The sequence below is a fragment of the Panulirus ornatus genome, chromosome 3 (genome assembly GCF_036320965.1).
Source record: "Panulirus ornatus isolate Po-2019 chromosome 3, ASM3632096v1, whole genome shotgun sequence".
Classification (NCBI taxonomy): domain Eukaryota; kingdom Metazoa; phylum Arthropoda; class Malacostraca; order Decapoda; family Palinuridae; genus Panulirus; species Panulirus ornatus.
The window spans coordinates 10,714,543-10,725,250 of NC_092226.1; positions in this window are offsets into that span (position 1 = coordinate 10,714,543).

Below are 10,708 nucleotides of genomic sequence, written 5' to 3' on the forward strand. Positions count from 1 at the left end.
ACAATTCTCACACTATAATTTTCTAGTAAGACCATACCTTGAATATGCTGCTCAGTTTCTCGGATCACTCCTAAAAATATTGAAACAATTGAGTGTAGAGGTCTTTGCCTCAAGGAGGGGTTTCACCATCAAAATAAATTCCTGAATCTGCTCGACAAAGGATCTTCCAGTATAACATTTTCCAAGCCGGTTCTGAAGGTTAGGATCATAGTGTGAAACCTGTTTGAATTCCTTAAGTTGTTGGAAGTGAACCACTCACCCTGTACCCATGTTTCGGGCAAACTACTATGTTAATTTGCACTCAAATGAAAGTCCTCTTACCCAGACAGTAAGAGAGTCGTGTATCACTTTCCTTGTAACTTCCAATTCAAAACTTTATGTTCAAACCTACAGTTATGTTTACCATGTAGTGACATTCCTCCAGCCACTGAGGATCTGTGAGCTCGACGGATTTTCCAAGTCACTGTGCTGCACAGAAGACATTCTCAACAGCTAGACATGCAGCAAAATAGGCAATCACTCCCCATCATATCTACATAGACAGTCGATCGCGTTAAGAAGCTGTCAGCACACCCTAGAAGCGTCGGTCTTGTAACCATATTGTCATCATGGAGTTGACAACCTGACCAAACCAGGGTCATGACTTGTGCCAACCCAGGCGCTATGGTTTGTGCAGGTGGAGGCGGTGCGTCCTGACGAAGTAAGTGTGTGGTGAAACGATACCAACACTTCGATCCACCTGTAGTGGCTGCCTACGATCACACTCTTCATTGTTGGCGCTCCATCGGTCGCTACTGAGATAAGGTGGCTAGTTCTTATCTCTTATCTCCTCAATGGCAATCAGCAACAGCCGGGAAAATATCTTCAGTTTGACCTCTGGTGGGCAGCGGGTCACTGACCATTACAACCACAACCATTACAATTACAACCAAATAAAACAAATGAACGAGATATCACGAATAAATACTTGCATGATAATCATTTACTGGTATTGAAAACGAAATTAACAACACCAAGAGAATGTCATTTAGTTTCATTGTCATGAGAAAGACGAATTCAACTCAAAATTGAGAACGAGACTTTACATACACTGGTGACCTGTGGAACTTGTGAGGATGAACTGACGTAGGTAGCAAGGCTTGGGGGAGGGAAGCGAAGTGGGTAGGTGTCAGGTCAATTCAAATGCGGTTATTGACACCTGTACACACAGCTCGTGCTATAATCATAGTATAACTAGTCTACTGTGTGATACTTTAAAGGACAGACGGAGAACATGTTATATCTCCTTACTTTTTCCTCCTTGGCGCGAGAGCGGAGGTATGACGCATATAACCTGACATGATCATATAACAGGTCACTTGTCGTTTACACGACGTACCATTATTCATACACCCTCTGAACTGTACAAGAAGTTATCTTTTTTTTCATTTTTTCATTTGTTCCGGCAACGGAATTCTCATCACCGCAAGATTATCCTGAGAAAAAAATAGTAGGGAAACATATACAAAATCGTGAAGTAAAAATGACTTTTAGAATATGATAATATTCCTACATGATCGTATTCTTTTTCTTCGTCTTTATGATTGCGGACATGAGTGAATACATATATACACATTCCTAACGATATGAGATAAACATCAATATACTCATATTATGTACATTCATATATACACACACTGGCTAAGCAGGTGAGTCTAGTTAGACACAATAGTCACAAGTTACTTTAGATATAGTCTTTACCCAAGTCTCTGAGTACTTAGAACCCAATATGACCTGACCATCACCGTACGAATATCTCTGCAATGGTACAACTGGTGTTGGCTGGCGACCCACACATCTACCGGTCCAGTATAACGAAACAAGCTGGACTCATCACTTAAACATATCATACATATAACCATCCTGGCCCCCTGAAAGTTCCTTCACATGTTAGATAAGACTCGTAATATCAGCAGAATTGGGCGACACACCCTTAGTCTGTACTGATAAAGTGAGTCAATAAGACTAGATTGTATTATAGACGACACAACACCCACCTCCCTTAACAAGTTCAATATGGAGTGTCATATATCCAGCCAGCTACCAAGACTGAATTATGAATGCCATATAATTCTCCACGCCATGACCCAGTGACGAAGAGAGAGAGCCTACCAGAGTTTCGATCAAACTACTTCCCGTGGAAGTGGTTATGTGTTAAGTCTCGCTGCCGAGCGAGAAGTAACTGATCGATCGCAAAGCGTTCGATATTAAGGTTGGCTACGAGCGAAATATCTGAGCATGCGAAATGAAATGACCACCAATGCGTTCGTCCGCATTACATGAATCATAAGGATTTCAACTCTGATACCGATGGTGATAGTTGGTCAACTCTAATCTTACGTTGTCATTATCAGTATCACGTCTACCTACACCACTCAAAGCGTTCGTCCATTCACGATGTTTGTGTAAATATGTGCGTCTTTCCCGATGTAGTTACAAGAACTCGCCACATCGAATATATTTTCTCATAGAAGTTTTACCTTACAGGTCAGTTTAACCTGCAAGAAATAGACTCACATTCAACTTCTCAAAGCGTACACAACATGGAAACAAAGAAGAGAGACGGCAGATTAGATCACAATAAATGAAAGACATTACCGTGAGAGTATGCCAGCATGGTTGGGTGACGTCACGCACAGCCGTTCGTCGGACGACACAGCTGCTCATTCACGAGCCTCAGCCAGCGTCGAAGTCGCTCAGAAGCCGCCAGCAGAGCAGAGGCGACGTGATGAACACGTCGCTCCTAAACCTCAGTGTGCAGCTGATCCCTGAGGTCACTGAGCAGCTGACCCCTGACCCCACTGAGCAGCCGATCCCTGAAGTCACTGAGCAGCTGACCCCTGACCCCAAGGAGCTGCTGACCCCAGACTCTACTGAGCAGCTGACCCTTAACTCCACTGAGCAGCTGACCCCTGACCCCACTGAGCAGCCGATCCCTGAAGTCACTGAGCAGCTGACCCCTGACCTCACTGAGCAGCTGACCCTTGACCCTACTGAGCAGCTGACCCTTAACTCCACTGAGCAGCTGACCCCTGACCCCAAGGAGCTGCTGACCCCTGACCCTACTGAGCAGCTGACCCTTGACCCCACTGAGCAGCTGACCCTTGATCCCACTGAGCAGCTGACCCCTGACCCCACTGAGCAGCTGACCCCTGACCCCACTGAGCAGCTGACCCCTGACCCCACTGAGCAGCTGACCCCTGACCCCACTGAGCAGCTGACCCCTGACCCTACCGAGCAGCTCAACAACTTAACAAAGATACGACTCAATTGGCACCGCTGATCCTCTCCGTGTGCCCCGTACACATGCGCACTTCAAAGCAATTCCAGGGGCAGTTGACGCACTCCTGTCTGATACTGACATAGCAAGGGTCCGACAGTGGTGTTCAAGGTTCCTCCTGCTTTCTGCCGTGTTTAACAGTCGTACCGTCGTGTTCAAGAGTCGTGCTATCGTGTTCAAAAGTCATGCTGCCGTGTTCTAGGGTCGTGCCGTCGTGTTCAAGGGTCAATGCCGTCGTGTTCAAGGGTCGTGCCGTCGTGTTTAAGGGTCGTGCTATCGTGTTCCAGGGTCGTGCCGTCGTGTTCAAGGGTCAGTGCCGTCGTGTTCAAGGGTCGTGCTATCGTGTTCAAGGGTCGTGCCGTCGTGTTCAAGGTCGTACCATCGTGCTCAAGGGTCGTATCATCGTGCTCAAGGGTCGTACCATCGTGCTCAAGGGTCGTACCATCGTGCTCAAGGGTCGTGCTATCGCGTTGACAAGTCGTGCCGTCGTGTTCAAGGGTCTTGGGGGAGGGTGGGGGTCGAGTCGATGAACGACCCCCGAGTCGTCGATCGGGGTAAGCCAGCACCACACACCACCGTGTTAGAAAAAAAAAAGGTCAAAGGCCAGAGTACAGCAATCAACGGGAGGGGGATGTGAGAGTGGCGCAGCTACCCGCAGGCAGTAATCACTATCATGTACTAACAAATTATTCCCCCACGTGAGGTGGGGGAGAGAGAGCACTGACGCCTCGGATCAGCTACATATGGAGGCAGCAGCGATGAGACGCGAGCTGTGGCTATCGCCGATCGTTCGTTCCTCCTTCTGACGGACGACTTAGGAGGTTTTCCTAACCTCGTCTCTTATATACCCAGGGGTTCATGACGTCATCACGACGTCCATTACAGCGTCAGGTAAACCTGTGTGTGTGTGTGTGTGTGTGTGTGTGTGTCTCCTCACATCGTCAGGTAGAGACCAGTGAGTTGAGTACATCGGCCAGCTGGACTCTTGCGTATCGCTACGCAGTCACCTAGACCCTTGCGTCTCTAACTTTCGTCATCTAGACCCGTGCGTATCATCAATACATCATCAGCTGGACCTATGCGTTCATTACGCCGTCTGCTAAACCCTTTGCGTATCAATACGTCATCAAGCGAGCCAGTAGGTCCATTACGTCACCAGCTAGACCCTTGCGTATCACTACGTCATCAAGCAGGCCAGTAGGTCCATTACGCCACCAGCTAGACCCTTGCGTATCACTACGTCATCAAGCAGGCCAGTTGGTCCATTACGTCACCAGCTAGACCCTTGCGTATCACTACGTCATCAAGCAGGCCAGTAGGTCCATTACGTCATCAGCTAGACCCTTGCGTATCACTACGTCATCCACCGGGCCAGTAGGTCCATTACGTCATCAGCTAGACCCTTGCGTATCACTAAGTCATCCACCGGGCCAGTAGGTCCATTACGTCATCAGCTAGACCCTTGCGTATCACTACGTCATCAAGCGGGCCAGTAGGTCCATTACGTCACCAGCTAGACCCTTGCGTATCCATTAAGTCGTCATCCAGGCCCGTGCGTCCTCACGCCCACTTCGCGTGAGTGTACAGGCTGGGGATCAACAACACAGTGTCACTCACTGCACGAAGCACGAGTCTACTTGCCACCCAGCGGCAAGAACGACAAACACACGAGCATCAGCAACCCGTCACACGGGTGACCTGGATCGTATGATGGTGGGAGACTGATCCTGTAATGTTTAGGATTCGGTGGTGTTGAGATGCTTTGATTTAAGTCACAATAGATGACCCCACTGAACAACTTTCTTTCACAGTCCTCGCTTCAGGGTAGAGCCAGAGCCCTTGGAGACTCCGGCAAGACCACTACATTATTGGCGAAGTCAGTGTTATCAACCATGATATTATTATACACATAGTTATATAGGAAGGTGTTACCGGATTCTCCTATGTCTGGTAGCACCGTGACTTGAAGGAGAAGAAGAGTACAGTTTCGTCAAAGAACCTCACGTTTCTAGAGGAGTTTTATCCTGTTCCCTGCAAGTGAGTGTAGCGCGCGCAGCCTTCGAGCTGGAGGGGCCGCTAGGTGATGGTAGGAGGTGGGTGGTGGAAGGGCCTTGCTCGGGGTTACTGCCGCGAGATCCCTCCATGACAGGGAGTTCCCTCCAGTATCAATTTAACTTGACAATCAGCCATACCTTCACACCTGTGGCTCCTCCACACAGACCCACTGTGACGTGGGCCTCCTCGCGCTACTCAAAGACCAGCCTGAGCTCAGACGTATGGTCTACACGTACTGAATCGCCTTAGTGGACGGACCAACCATACCCAGACGGAGGGTTGGGTGGAGACCTGGCCCTGAGTGATCGAATATCGTCAGATCAAGATAAGCTGAAGGAAGCCACGAGAAGTGTTTCGGTCACAGGTAAAAGCTTGAGACACACTGTTGGATGAATTATTTCCAAATGACTTGTTCGTATATGTTGATGAGTTCCGGTGACGTGTGTACGTGTGTGTGTGTGTGTGTGTGTGTGTGTGTGTGTGTGTGTGTGTGTGTGTGTGTGTGTGTGTGTGTGTGTGTGTGTGTGTGGTTGTGCTCTGCGTGTCCCATGTGCAAATGAGTGTTGCATCAATATCTACGTGTTTATGTGTTTGGTTTGAGGTTTAGTTCAGGTATACATGTGTGAGCTGTGGCTACACTGCGAGCGAAGAGTCACTTTTAGCGAAGCTGTATCATCGTCTGTTGAAGAAAAGGAGGAGAGTCTTCGTCGGAAAACCTCTCACCCCAAAAAGGAGTCCATCATTCCCCTGCTCATGGACGTAGCGCAGTCTTGGAGCAGCAGGTGCTCCTGGGAAACGGGACCTGGAGTAACATCAAGACATGTGCGTGTCTATGGTAAAAACATGTGTGTGTGTGTGTGTGTGTGTGTGTGTGTGTGTGTGTGTGTGTGTGTGTGTGTGTGTGGGAGGGTGGGAGGCACTGTTAACAACTTTAATCATGTTACTCTTGACTTAACAAGTTGCACAAGTTTCTTAAGTACATTACTGTCTATTTCCCTAAACGAGGGAGAGTTACTTAAGCTCCCTACACCTTCCGTGGTGAGGCTGTGTAGGTCTACAATGCTGTGGTATACTTACTATAGCTTCCCCCTCACCCTGTGTAGGTCTACATTGCTGTGGTATACTTACTATAGCTTCCCCCTCACCCTGTGTAGGTCTACATTGCTGTGGTATACTTACTATAGCTTCCCCCTCACCCTGTGTAGGTCTACATTGCTGTGGTATACTTACTATAGCTTCCCCCTCACCATGTGTAGGTCTATATTGCTGTGGTATACTTACTATAGCTTCCCTACACCCTGTGTAGGTCTACATTGCTGTGGTATACTTACTATAGCTTCCCCCTCACCCTGTGTAGGTCTACATTGCTGTGGTATACTTACTATAGCTTCCCCCTCACCCTGTGTAGGTCTACATTGCTGTGGTATATTTACTATAGCTTCCCTACACCCTGTGTAGGTCTACATTGCTGTGGTATACTTACTATAGCTTCCCTACACCCTGTGTAGGTCACCCTTGCTGTGGTATACTTACTATAGCTTCCTTACACCCTGTGTAGGTCTCCCTTGCTGTGGTATACTTACTATAGCTTCCCTACACCCTGTGTAGGTCACCCTTGCTGTGGTATACTTACTATAGCTTCCTTACACCCTGTGTAGGTCTACATTGCTGTGGTATACTTACTATAGCTTCCCTACACCCTGTGTAGGTCACCCTTGCTGTGGTATACTTACTATAGCTTCCTTACACAATGTGTAGGTCTCCCTTGCTGTGGTATACTTACTATAGCTTTCGTACACCCTATGTAAGTCACCCTTGCTGTGGTATACTTACTATAGCTTCCCTACACCATGTGTAGGTCTACATTACTGTAGTATCCTCACTATACTTTTCCCATACCCTATTTATGTCTCCCCTGCTGTGGTATATTCACTAATCACTTCCCTACACCCTATAGAATTGACAGGGTGTTGCTGGCTTTGCTAGACTCACTCTTTCCTCCCCTTACACCCAGAGAGTCTCCGGCTGTGGCATACTTAGCGTATACCATACGTGTTCTACCCACAAGTTTACCTCAGCTGAATAGTGATGTGAGAGGAAGATCCTTCAGTCGAAGACTACATCACAACATCTTAGCGTGGGTTACCGCCAGGTTGTACTGAAAGGCAAATAAAAAAAATTGGACTTGAGAATAGTTTTGTATCAGGATCTCTCCCTGGTACACACAGATCCGGGAGGGGATCTGCTATCCTTTCAAGAGTTTCCATATCCTCCGTTTAAAGTGAATATTAATGATATACGTTTTGTGTGGTATACAAGCCTTCATTACTGGAGGTGATATACGCTACAGAGGTTCTGAATCTTTTGAAGTTATTGAAAGGCGTACATTTCTATAAGCTATATAGAATGAGATTTCTGTAGGCTGTGTATATACGATTACGTTTTCGTTACTTATATATTCTTGTCATCTCGAGTGCTATATAAAGTTACATTATTTATCTAGGGGTTTATATGATTACATTTCGTATAGGTTACAGAGGCTTTCCTTTGAAAGCCATATAGGATTACATTGTCTACAAAAGCTCTATAGGCTTATATATACATATATATATATATATATATATATATATATATATATATATATATATATATATATATATATATATATATATATATATATATATATACTTGTGAACCATATAGGCTTAAGTCTTCATCTATGCTAAGTATACGATAGGTATATTTCAACAAGGTCATGATAAAGATGAAAGTGACATATTACTGAAAGGGACCGGTATAGACACGCGCGTGTGCCCCAGTTAGCGAACGCTAATTCTAGATTCTCAGAGGCGTGCGTGTGTGTGTGTGTGTGTGTGTGTGTGTGTGTGTGTGTGTGTGTGTGTGTGTGTGTGTGTGTGTGTGTGTGTGTGTGTGTGTGTACTGATTAGCTATTTACTCAAAAAAAGTGGGAGTTAAGTTAGCCTGAAAGCCAGAACACTACATTTACCTGCTGTGGAAATTAGAACACAAATTGGATCACCCAAGAGGATATATATGAAGAGGCGTACAATAGTGTACTTTACATGCAAATAGAAGTTTTCAGGATCTCTCTCTCTCTCTCTCTCTCTCTCTCTCTCTCTCTCTCTCTCTCTCTCTCTCTCTCTCTCTCTCTCTCTCTCTCTCTCTCTCTCTCCTGCTGTTGCGTTTGTTAATTATCTCTCGTATATTTGATACAAATATGAGGGGGTATGTGTGTGTGTGTGTGTGTGTGTGTGTGTGTGTGTGTGTGTGTGTGTGTGTGTGTGTGTGTGTGTGTGTGTGTGTGTGTGTGTGTGTGTGTGTGTGTGTGTGTGTGCGTTTGCAGTCCAGGAAGAGCTCTCTCTCTCTCTCTCTCTCTCTCTCTCTCTCTCTCTCTCTCTCTCTCTCTCTCTCTCTCTCTCTCTCTCTCTGTGTGTGTGTGTGTGTGTGTGTGTGTGTGTGTGTGTGTGTGTTTCTGTGTCTGTGTGCGTCGTTTGTGGGTGTGTATGTATATGTGTGTCTGTGTACGGCGTTTGTGTATGTGTATGGGAGTGTAACTCTGTGTACATGCGTACGTCTAGGACTCCATAACTTAGTAGATAACTATGTATATTCAGTAGATAAGTATGTATATCCAGCAGATAACTATGTATATTCAGTAGATAAGTATGTATATTGAACAGATAACTATGTACATTCAGAAGATAAGTATGTACATTCAGCAGATAACTATGTATATTCAGAAGATAAGTATGTATATTCAGCAGATAACTATGTATATTCAGAAGATAAGTATGTATATCCAGCAGATAACTATGTATATTCAGTAGATAAGTATGTATATTGAACAGATAAGTATGTACATTCAGTAGATAAGTATGTACATTCAGCAGATAACTATGCATATTCAGAAGATAAGTATGTATATTCAGAAGATAACTATGTATATTCAGATGATAAGTATGTATATTCAGAAGATAACTATGCATATTCATGTGTCGATATTTACCCAGTGTCCTCCATACTATACCATGTCCTTAAAGTGAGAGGGACTCACTCACCTGATTAGCTGCCTGCCTCCTTACTTAAGTGTGGGAACCTGGGCCACTTAAGAAGGAACTTGCTCGCCTGGGTGAGACTTTGCTTCTGGACTGGGTAAAACCCCCCCCCACCCCCCCCCCCCCCTCCTCCCCCCCCCCCCCCCCCCCCCACGCTTTCTTCTGAGATGAACACTTGTGGTAACTTCTCCAGGGCGGAGGCTGGATTATGAAGATGAAAACACACACACACACACACGCACACACACACACAACACAAGAGAGAGAGAGAGAGAGAGAGAGAGAGAGAGAGAGAGAGAGAGAGAGAGAGAGAGAGAGAGAGAGAGAGAGAGAGAGAGAGAGAGCTCTTCCTGAACTGCAAGCATATATATATATATATATATATATATATATATATATATATATATATATATATATATATATATATCGAACATGACTGTGACAATTTTGAGGAGTTTCATATCAGGTGAGCAGATCTCAAATTTCATATCCAATGACCAGGGACGTTGAGAACCCCAGGCCACCAAAACGTCTTTTTTCTTTTAAACTATCCTTCATTTCAAGGACGACCAAGTGATACATAATGCTAGTGGCTGACATGGAGGGGACGTATCTAACCATCACTCTATTAGCGTCAACGGGAGTCAATGATCATTAACACGGATATCGCACTGTCTTAACGACCAACACCAACATTTATCTTATGGAAATATACATTATCAGTGACGGCGTTGTACTGAGCATGTTCGGCAACAGAGACAATGTAGCTATAAACAAAGGCAAGCATTTGGTTAGGTACACTCACGTCCAACACTGCTGCTCCCCATTCTCTCTGCCTTCACTCCTTGACCCTTGGAAAGTCAAAACATTACTAAAGTTTGAAAACTGGTTTGCGTTCGGTGTTTGAATGTGAATCACTTGAATATACGTGGGATTACAGAGGCTCACCTTTTGTTTTACTATATCTATCATGTGTATGTGTGTGTGTGTGTGTGTGTGTGTGTGTGTGTGTGTGTGTGTGTGTGTGTGTGTGTGTGTGTGTGTGTGTAGAAACATCTCCGTTTTCCTTCCTTTCAATGGTTGGTGGGTAATAACAGTAGACTACCGACAACATTTGATCCCGTGTGTACACGAGGTTCGAGCTAGCTCGAACCCATGACATGAGATGGAACTATAAAGAATCGCTGAACTAGATGTCCATATCCTAGCCTTGGGCAAAGGCATGGAGAAGGTGGCAATGCTGATTCAAAGTCTACCC